At 35.6% G+C, this 9,827-nt stretch overlaps 1 long non-coding RNA gene across 1 annotated transcript in view; it reads right to left on the bottom strand.

Moving 5' to 3' along the window:
- Positions 1-1,135: 1,135 nt before the first annotated feature.
- LOC141415395 (uncharacterized) overlaps positions 1,136-9,827 on the bottom strand; it is a 30,461-nt gene continuing 21,769 nt past the window's right edge. Inside the window, exons 2-3 of the long non-coding RNA XR_012440359.1 lie at positions 3,222-3,441; positions 1,136-1,996 (exon numbers count right to left, since the gene is read on the bottom strand). This is a non-coding gene — a long non-coding RNA (uncharacterized lncRNA). The remainder of the gene's footprint in view (positions 1,997-3,221; positions 3,442-9,827) is intronic.

Here is a 9,827-nt window from a genome sequence, read left to right as displayed (position 1 = left end):
ATATAATATATGGCCTTTTTCATCTGGCTTCCTTTTTTTTTTTTTTGGTGACACTGAGGTTTGAACTCAGGGCCTCACACTTGCAGGGCAGGTGCTCTACCACCTAAGCCATGCTGCCAGCTCTGCATCTGGCTTCTTTTATTTAACATAATGTCTTTGAGATTCGTCCAAGCCGCAGTATTTATCAGTACTTCATTACTTTTCATGGCTGAAAAAGTATTCCATGGTATAGATAGACGAGTTTTTATTTATCCATTAACTGATGGACATTTGGATTTTTTTCCATTTTTTGGCTAATTAAATAAGGCTACAAGGAATGTTTACTACTAGCTTTTGTGTGAACATATCTTTTTATTTCTCCTAGTTGATATCTAGGCAGGAATTGCTAATGATAAATTTATGTTTAACTTGTTTTTGAGACAGGGTCTCACTGTATAGCTCAGGTTGCCTTCAAACTCTCTATCCTCCTGCATCAGCTCCAAAGTACTGGAATGACAGGTGTGTGCCACCAGATCTGGTGCAATTTTTATATTTTTGTGGTGCTAGGTATATAACCCAGGACACATACTGTACAAGTGCTACAACACTGAGTAACATCCCCATCCCATATTTAATTTTGTAAGAGACTGAAATCCTGATGTTTCTCTTAGACTTATAGAAAGGCACATAAGAATGTCTTGAGGGAGAAAAGAAATATTTTCCATAACATAATTATGAAATACAGAGTGTCAAGAGAAAAATAAAAAACTAAGGCCTTCTTTCAGTCTAACGCAGATGTTTTTATCATATTTATGGAACAACTTGGCAATATGGAAAATCTGAATATGAACAAGGGTCAAAATAATTTATGTCAAATGATCCAGTACTTTCTGAATCATTTTGTAACACTCAATGTTAAGCTTCAGAGGAATAAATGGAAATTTATTTTTATTAGTGTATATTAAATGTATAAAGTAGATTTCATTATATTTTCACACACGTATTCAATGTAGTTGGATTCTATTTTCCCCCTCACCTTCTCCTGCCATTCTTCCCCTCCATGTTACTTTCTTACTTCCCCCAAAAATTCCCTGCTTAGTATTCATGTGTTTTTTTCTTAATCTAGTTTCTGCATATGAGAGAAAACATGCAATACTTGTCTTTCTAAATCTGGCTTTATTTGACATAATGATCTCCAGTTCCATTCATTTTCCTTCAAATGACATGATTTCATTCTTATTTATTGATGAATAATACTCCATTGTGTAAATATGCCACATATTCTTTATCCATTCATATGTTGATGGGCATCTAGGCTGATTCCATAATTTAGCTGCTGTGAATAATGCCACATAAACATGGGTTTGCAGGTATCTCTATTGAATGCTGTGATTCCTCTGGAAACATACCCAGGAGGGATATAGCAGAAATATAAGGTAGTTCTGTTCTTATTTCTGGGGAAATTCTATACTAATTTCCATAGTGTCTACACTAATTTTCATTCCCATCAACAGAGTATAAGGGTTCCTTTTTCCCTTGCATCCTCAGCAGCACTTTTTTCTTGTTTATAACCATTCTGACTGGTGTGAGGTAGACTCTCAATGTCATTTTAATTTTCATTTCCTTTATGACTAAGTATGTTGAATATTTTTATGTACATAGGAGCTGTATATATTTCTTTTCTGAAAAATATCTGCTCAATTCATTTGCCAATTTGCTGATTTGATTTCTTGCAGGGATTTTTTTTGTTGTTGTTTAATGTTATGAGATCTTTATATATTCTGGATATTAATCTGATGTCAAATGAACACCTGGTAAAAATTTTGTTCCATTCTGTAGACTTTCTCTTCACTCTGTTATTTTACCCCTTCTAAATTCAATACAATCCATTTGTCAATTCATGCTGTTATTTCCTGAACTATTAGAGTTGTATTCAGAAGCAAGTTCTCTATACCCACGACTTCAAGTGTTTTCCAAGTGCACTTGGGGATGTTGCTTAGTGGATTCAATCTCAGAACTGAAAAACAAAAAACAAATAAAAATTCTAGGTCAACCCATTATTGTGCTCAGTCCAACAAAGACTCAATATCAGTTCCAGCATAAAAGATAGGGGAGAAGAAAAAGCTGTAAATAAGCTTGGTTATTATTTTTGTCACCAGTTTATGAGTCAGTCTATATTACACAAAATGATGTGCTCCTTGATTGTGCTGTTAGGTTTTATCCAAGTTGTTTAATTTTTAAATATATATTAATATGTATATATCATTAAGAATTAGCACAATGCCTGAGACAAAAAAGGTATTCAATAAAAACTGCTTGATTGAATAATTGAGTAACAAATGACTGAATATCTGAATGAATGGAAAGTTGATATTCTACAGGAAAGTAATGTACCTGAAAAATACCTAATTTTTTATATTATGAATTCATTATCATTGTGTTCTCACAGAGCTATGCAATCAAGTTCTTTAGAAACACAGTTAGGGCCATTTAAACAGACATGATAGTTTCAATTAAAGGTGCCACTGCCCATCTATTGAAACATAGTATAGACCAAATTTCTCCATCAGCTAGATTGTCTGCAAAAACCCACACATTGACCGCAGACATTTCTGCACAGAAGAGCACTTCCTGGCTTGCAGACAAAGAAATCATCCCCAGGAAAAATGGCTTCATTTTTTCCAAACACACACACATATTATCTAATATTCTAAAGTGCTCCTCTTTTCTTTATATATGATCAAATCTATTCCATTATGAATTGCTTAATGCTGAGTTTATATAGCTCTCTGACCTTAACGAGACCTTTTCTACTTGATCCTCCTAATAATGATGTGGCTAGAAAACCAGTGCTCATAGAAGATAAGAGGTAAATTTAGTAAAATGGTACTTCCTTTTACATAGGACTATAGAACTCATGCCAGGGTTACACTAAGGTTTACTGTCCATGAGAAAGTGGGTGATTTGCATGAGCATTATTTTATTCATATATTTCTGTCCCTTCTCACAATCCAGTCATGAAGGAGAAAGTTCAGCCCTATATTTCTTTTTATTGGAATGTCAGAAACGGAAAAATAAGAAGTTCATGAAGCAGTGGTATCACCAGCATTTATATTTGTTTTGGAATTGCCAAGTAAGAATTACCCCTGTATTTAGACTAAAATAGTTTTAAAATTAAAGTAGCATTAACATTTCCTCCGAGAAGCATTTCTGACACAATATGTTTCTTCACAGCTGCTTACATATATTTGCTCCCCAAATTATAGATGAAGGGATCAAACACAGGTGTCATCAATCGCAAGGAGAGACTTGTTCTTTATTTACACCAGAAAAACCTTTAACCTTGGGTTGTATATGCATGAAAAGAATGGCCCAATGCTAGGTGAGTAGAGCAGATAGAAGAGGCTTTGTGTCTTTCATCTTCAGAAGGAATCCTCAGAATGGTGGAAAGAATGAAAACATCTGAAACAACAAAAAATGAGAAAATACTAAGACCACAAGAAAAATCATATTTTCATCAACCATGCTAGTAATTCCTATGGAGGTATCAGCACAGCTAATTTTTAAGACAGCCAAGATTTTACAAGTAAAATAATTTACATTTCCCCCACAGAAAGGAAGCCACAACTCAAGAGAACTTTGCAACACCCAGTTGACACCACCTGCAATTCAGGACACAACAGCCACTGGCACATAGGAAGACCAGCTTATGATAATGGGGTATCTCAGAGGGTTACAGATGACCACATACCGGTTAAATGCATCATGCTTAGGAGGATACAATCTTTGGCTACTACGTAGCAAAGAAGAGAAACATTTGCACTTCATATCCACAGAAGGAAATGGTTTGCTTTGAAGGTGAGAAGCTGCTGAGAAACTGTGGCAGAAAAGAACTGGTGTAGCAGATGCCCAAGAATGATAAATTACTGAGGAAAAAGTACTCAGGGGTGTTCAAGTGGGAGTCACTTAGAGTGGCAATAGCCTCATTTCCTGGAAGAATCACCAGATACATAGATAGGAACAGTTCTGGGTAACCAGAAAGTCCCACCAGGACGAACTCTGTCATAGAAGACTGATTGGACTTTCCAGTGTTAATATTTTCTTTCCCCGACATGAATTCTACAGTGGCTGGAGTGCATGTGGATCTATTACAGCAGTGTCTGTAAGAATCATTTGCATACTTAAGTGACTTCCCCTACGGTCAATAAAGATCTATAATTGGATATGGAAATAGCACAAAAAATATGTTACTATCCTTAGTTACTATCCTAAATTAAGATCAGTTCTCATCAAGGAGGCTTTAGATTTAAAATATATATTCTTTTTAGAGAATAGATTAAGAATACATGTAACTGTGTTGGACTGAGAATATGAACTAGAGCATTAGTAATGTTTGTAAAAGGAAGAAGAAAAAAACATTTTTTGGTAAAACGATTCTTGTTCTTTCCATTACAAATTATTAAGTGTCTCTGGATTACTCTATTGTCCTGCCTAATACACATAATAATAAATTGAACTAAGAGAAACTCTGGTGCCCATGTCTTAATCTATAATAATTACAAATAAATGAACAAATCACAAAAATTTCAGAGAGGGGGGATTTACAGGTATTGATAAAATGCATATTATCTTTTCCTTACACAGAAGTCAGCTAACTTCCTCTGTTTTATTGGGCTTCCTTACCACATATTCAGTAATACTCATGATAATGTTGGGTAGGTCACTCGAAAATTCTTAAGTATAACAATTTGCTATAATTATTTGTATCTACATTTCACTGAAATATGAAGTATTTCTTATTTTAATACCAGAATCAGAAGTTCTACTTTTTTACAAGATTGCTAGTCTCATAAATTCTATCTCCAAAATTTTAGTGAGATAACCAAAAGAAGAACCATCTGCTCCTTAGTTCTCATTAAGTAGCTGCCATTGGTATTAGAAAAACCAATTAACCAGTGGCAAAATGAAATAACTCCTAGTCATGATGAAAACTGAGGCTCTTTATAGTCCTTTTACTTCTAGAGGATACTTTAAATGACCAACCAATGGAGCACCAAAGAAACTTGCTGCTTTGAGGATATCTCTAATCCCAAAACCAATTCGTAATGTGATTTGACAGAATTTAGCAACTTTCTAGTAATTTAGGGATGAAGTTCCTCAGAAGCAACTAAAGCAAAGTTGTTAATACAATTTGATTGTGTAACTCACAAAACAGCCATATCGTCTAGTTTTATACTCTCTAGGAAAAGCAAGTGCAGAACTGCTACCTAGGTAAAATGGCCAAGACATAGAAATAAGAATTCACTGTATCTGATGGAGACATATGGATGAAATACAAGTCTTAGTTCAAAATTATACTTTGTTTTTAATAAATCAGTTGCTAATCATCTTTAATTTGACTTTGAGTCTCAGAGCCAATAAGCATCATTCTTACATCATTGGCTCCTCTAAACAGACATAACCATATACACAAGAATTTAATTTTGCTCACCTGTGCCTCCATTCAAACTCATCCACCCTGTCATGCTCACACTGGCATGGCACAATACATGATAGATAAAGCAACAATTCTCACAACTCAGCAAACCAAACTTTACTTTGAATAGGAAAAGAAATTCTAACTAGTATGTAATTGTTACAACACTTGCCATGACTCTTTTTGAAATGAATATTAACTCTTGAAGAATTCAATTATATTACATGGATGTAATATTTTTCCAACACAGTAACAATTGGATCACTATAGTGTTAAAACGGTAAATAAAAGTTTACAACAGTGCTCATTTGTTGTCAGTGGACAATACTTTTAAAAATGTCATTGACAAGAGATGCATCATAGAAAAGCAAGGAAGAGGAGGATCCAAAATGGTGACTGGGACACAGACACAGATGCCATGAACTCCATAAATCAGGGAACTTGCTGAGACACAGGAGACACACTTGGCTGAGGTAAAGCATCAGGGAGAGCTGAAACTTCAGCACCAAAGCCCCTAGACAATGGAAGTCTTCTCCACGCCATGATACACTGAAAGAACAGGCAGGCAGCCACCCCCACACTGCTGCTGCCCACCCACTGGCCCACCAGGCTTCCATCCAGCAGGCCCACCAGGCCACCGCCCAACCATTAATCCGCCAACCCGCCTGCCATCCCACCAGCTGCCAGCTCCAAACATGCTTGGGAGACCTTCAGCAGACCAAACAGAATACTTTCCTGCGAAGCAACACTTGGCAAAAAAAACCAAAAGAAACAAAACTCTGACACCCTGAACCCCAGCCCGTAAAAGGCTTCTACACACCACATTACACTGAGAAAACAGGAGGGCTCCAGCACCGCCAGACGCTGGCTCCAAACCTGCCTAGGAGACACAGACAAACAGGACTGGATGCTAAAGGAGTAACACCAGAACTACTAAGACTAAAATTCTGCTGTTCCTGAACTAGGAATTTTTTTTCTTTCCTTTAAGTGTTTCTTTGTCTCATTTGCTGTTTGGTTGTTCACCATCTCTCCCTGTTGATTTCTTTGGTTCTTCTTTTTTTTTTTTTCCTTTCTTTTTCATTTCCTTTTTTCTCTTTCTTTCTTGGTTTTGTTAGTTTTACTATTGTAAGTTAGCTAATACTAAATTACACATACAGCAGGGACAGAAACAGTACCACATGGAATAATGGAAGATGAAAAAGGGATGGAAACCATTCTCTTCCCAAAAATAAATTAGTATAGAATTCAGAGGGAAATGAAGAAAATGGATACCCAGTTCCAGACTTGAACAAAAAAAGATAAACTATACCAAGGAACCCAATGAAGCCCACAAGAACACCTTAAAACACCTTAAAAGAAGAAATCCTGCAAGTAATCAATGAGAATTTCATAGAGATGTTACTAGACATGATCAACCAAAATGTACAGGAGGCACTCAAGAAATTCAAAGAAAACAAAAATAAAGAATATGAGAAAGCACAAAACAAATAAATTAACTCATAGGAGCCATAAATAAACACCAAACTGAAACAGAGAACACCATAAATAGAGAGATCAATGAATTAAGGGTGAAAATTCACAATATGAAAGAGGAAGTGACCCATGATATGGAAAATTTCAAAAAAAAGAATGAAACAGAAATACAAAACAAAATGGAAGGCCACTCCAGCAGACTATAACAAGCAGAAGACAGGATCTCAGAACTTGAAGATGAAATGGAAATTAAAGGAAAAACTGAAGAACTATTAGTCAGACAACTCAAGACCTGTGAAAGGAATATGCAAGAACTCACCAACTCCATCAAAAGACCAAACCTGAGAATCATGGGCATTGAAGAAGGAGAAGGAGTGCAAGCAAAAAGGATTCATAACATATTCAACAAAATAATAACAGAAATTTTCCCAAATCTAGAAAAGACTATACCAATTCAGGTACAGGAAGCCTCCAGGACACCTAACAGACTTGACCAAAATAGAACTACCCCATGACATATTATCATTAAAACAACAAGCACAGAGAATAGAAAAAGATTATTGAAAGCTGTAAGAGAGAAAAAACAAATAACATACAAAGGAAAACCCATCAAAATCACAGCAGATTTCTCAACAGAAACCTTAAAAGCAAGAAGAGCATGGGATGAGGTATTCCAGTCACTGAATGAAAATAATTTCATCCCTAGGATACACTACCCAGAAAAACTATCATTCAAATTAGATGGTGCAATAAAAGTCTTCCATGATAAACAGAAACTACAACAATATCTGACCACCAAGCCACCACTACAAAAGATTTTTCAAGGAATTCTGCACACAGAAAGTGAAAGCAAACAAAACCATGAAAGGGCAGGCAATACCAAACCACAAAGAAGAAAAGGCAAGAAAGTAGAGAGTAACATTGGTTCAGCTGCAAACAATCAAACCCTTAAACAACAAAGACAACTAAATGACAGGAATCACCACATACCTATCAATACTAACACTGAATGTTAACGAACTTAACTCTCCCATCAAAAGACACCATTTGGCAAACTGGATTAAAAAGGAAGATCCAATAATCTACTGCCTACAGGAGACCCATCTCATCAGAAGAAACAAGCTCTGGCTAAGGGTAAAAGGCTGGAAGAATATTTACCAAGCCAATGGGCCCCCAAAACAGGCAAGGATAGCAATGCTTATCTTGGACAAAGTAGACTTCAAGCATACATTGATCAAATGAGATAAAGAAGGACACTCCATACTAATAAAAGGTGAAATACACCAAAAGGAAATAACAATTATCAACCTACATGCATCTAACATCAAACTCTGAAGGACTAAAAACATATATAGACTCCAACACAGTGGTGTAGGAGACTTGAATACCCCCCTATCACCAATAGATAGGTCATCTGAACAAAAAAATCAATAAAGAAATCTTAGAAGGAAAACACATCATAGATCAAATGGACCTAGCTGATGTCTGCAGAATATTTCACTCAACTTCTGCACAATATACCTTCTTCTCAGCAACTCATGGAATCTTCTCCAAAACTGATCATACCATAGCCTCAGCAAGTATAAGAAAATAGAAATAATCCCAGGCCTTCTATCTGATCACAGTGCATTAAAACTAGAAATCAATAACAAAAACAACAGTAGAAAACATGCAAACACTCAATCTCCTAGAAAACAAGATCAAGCAAATCCCAAAACAAGCAGAAGGAGAGAAACAATAAAAATAAGGGCCAAAATCAGTGAAACAGAAACAAAAATAAAACATACAAAGAATCACTGAAACAAAAGCCTGGTTCTTTGAAAAATAAATAAGATTGACAGACCTCTAGCAAACCTGACTAAAATGAGGAGAGAAAAAACCCAAATCAATAAAATCAGAAATGCAAAAGGGGAGATAACAACAAACACCATGGAAATCCTATATTCTAATAAATTTGAGTACCTATATTCTAATAAATTTGAAAATCTTGAAGAAATGAACAGATATCTAGATACTTACGACCATCCAAAACTGAACCAAGAGGATATTATTCACCTGCATAGATCTATTAGACAAAATGAAATTGAAGCAGCAATAAAGAGTCTCCCAAAAAAGAAAAGTCCAGGACCTGATGGATTCTCTGCTGCATTCTACCAGACCTTTAACAAAGAATACAAACCTCCTTAAACTGTTCAACAAAATAGAAAGTGAAAGAACACTGCCTAACTCATTTTATGAAGCCAATATTACTCTCATCCTGAAACCAGACAAAGACACCGCCAAAAAGAACTATAGGCCAATTTCCTTAATGAGCATCAATGCAAATATCCTCAATAAAATAATGGCAAACTGAATCCAACAACACATCAGAAAGATCATCCACCATGACCAAGTCAGCTTCATTCCAGGATTGCAGGTGTGGTTCAACATATGCAAATCAATAAATGTAATACAGCACATTAATAGAAATAAAGACAAAACCACTTGATCAACTCAATAAGCAGAAAAAGCCTTTGCTAAGATCCAACATCACTTCATGATAAAAGCTCTAAGAAAACTAGGAATAGAAGGAATGTACCTCAACATTGTAAAGGCTATATATGACAAACCTATAGCCAAAATCATACTTAACAGTGAAAAACTGAAACCATTTCCCCTAAAATCAGGAATGAGGCAAGAGTGACCACTATTCACACTCCTATTCAACATAGTACTGGAATTCCTAGCCAGAGCAATTAGGCAAGAAGAAGAAATAAAAGGAATACAAATAGGTAAAGAAACTGTCAAAATATCCCTATTTGCAGATGATATGATCCTATACCTTAAAGATCCAAAAAACTCTACCCAAAAACTCCTAGACACCATAAACAGCTTTAGCAACATGGCAGGATACAAAATC

Source organism: Castor canadensis, chromosome 13, assembly GCF_047511655.1.
Source record: "Castor canadensis chromosome 13, mCasCan1.hap1v2, whole genome shotgun sequence".
NCBI lineage: Eukaryota > Metazoa > Chordata > Mammalia > Rodentia > Castoridae > Castor > Castor canadensis.
The sequence above is the reverse complement of the archived record's forward strand: the minus strand, read 5'-3'. Positions and strand labels throughout refer to the sequence as shown.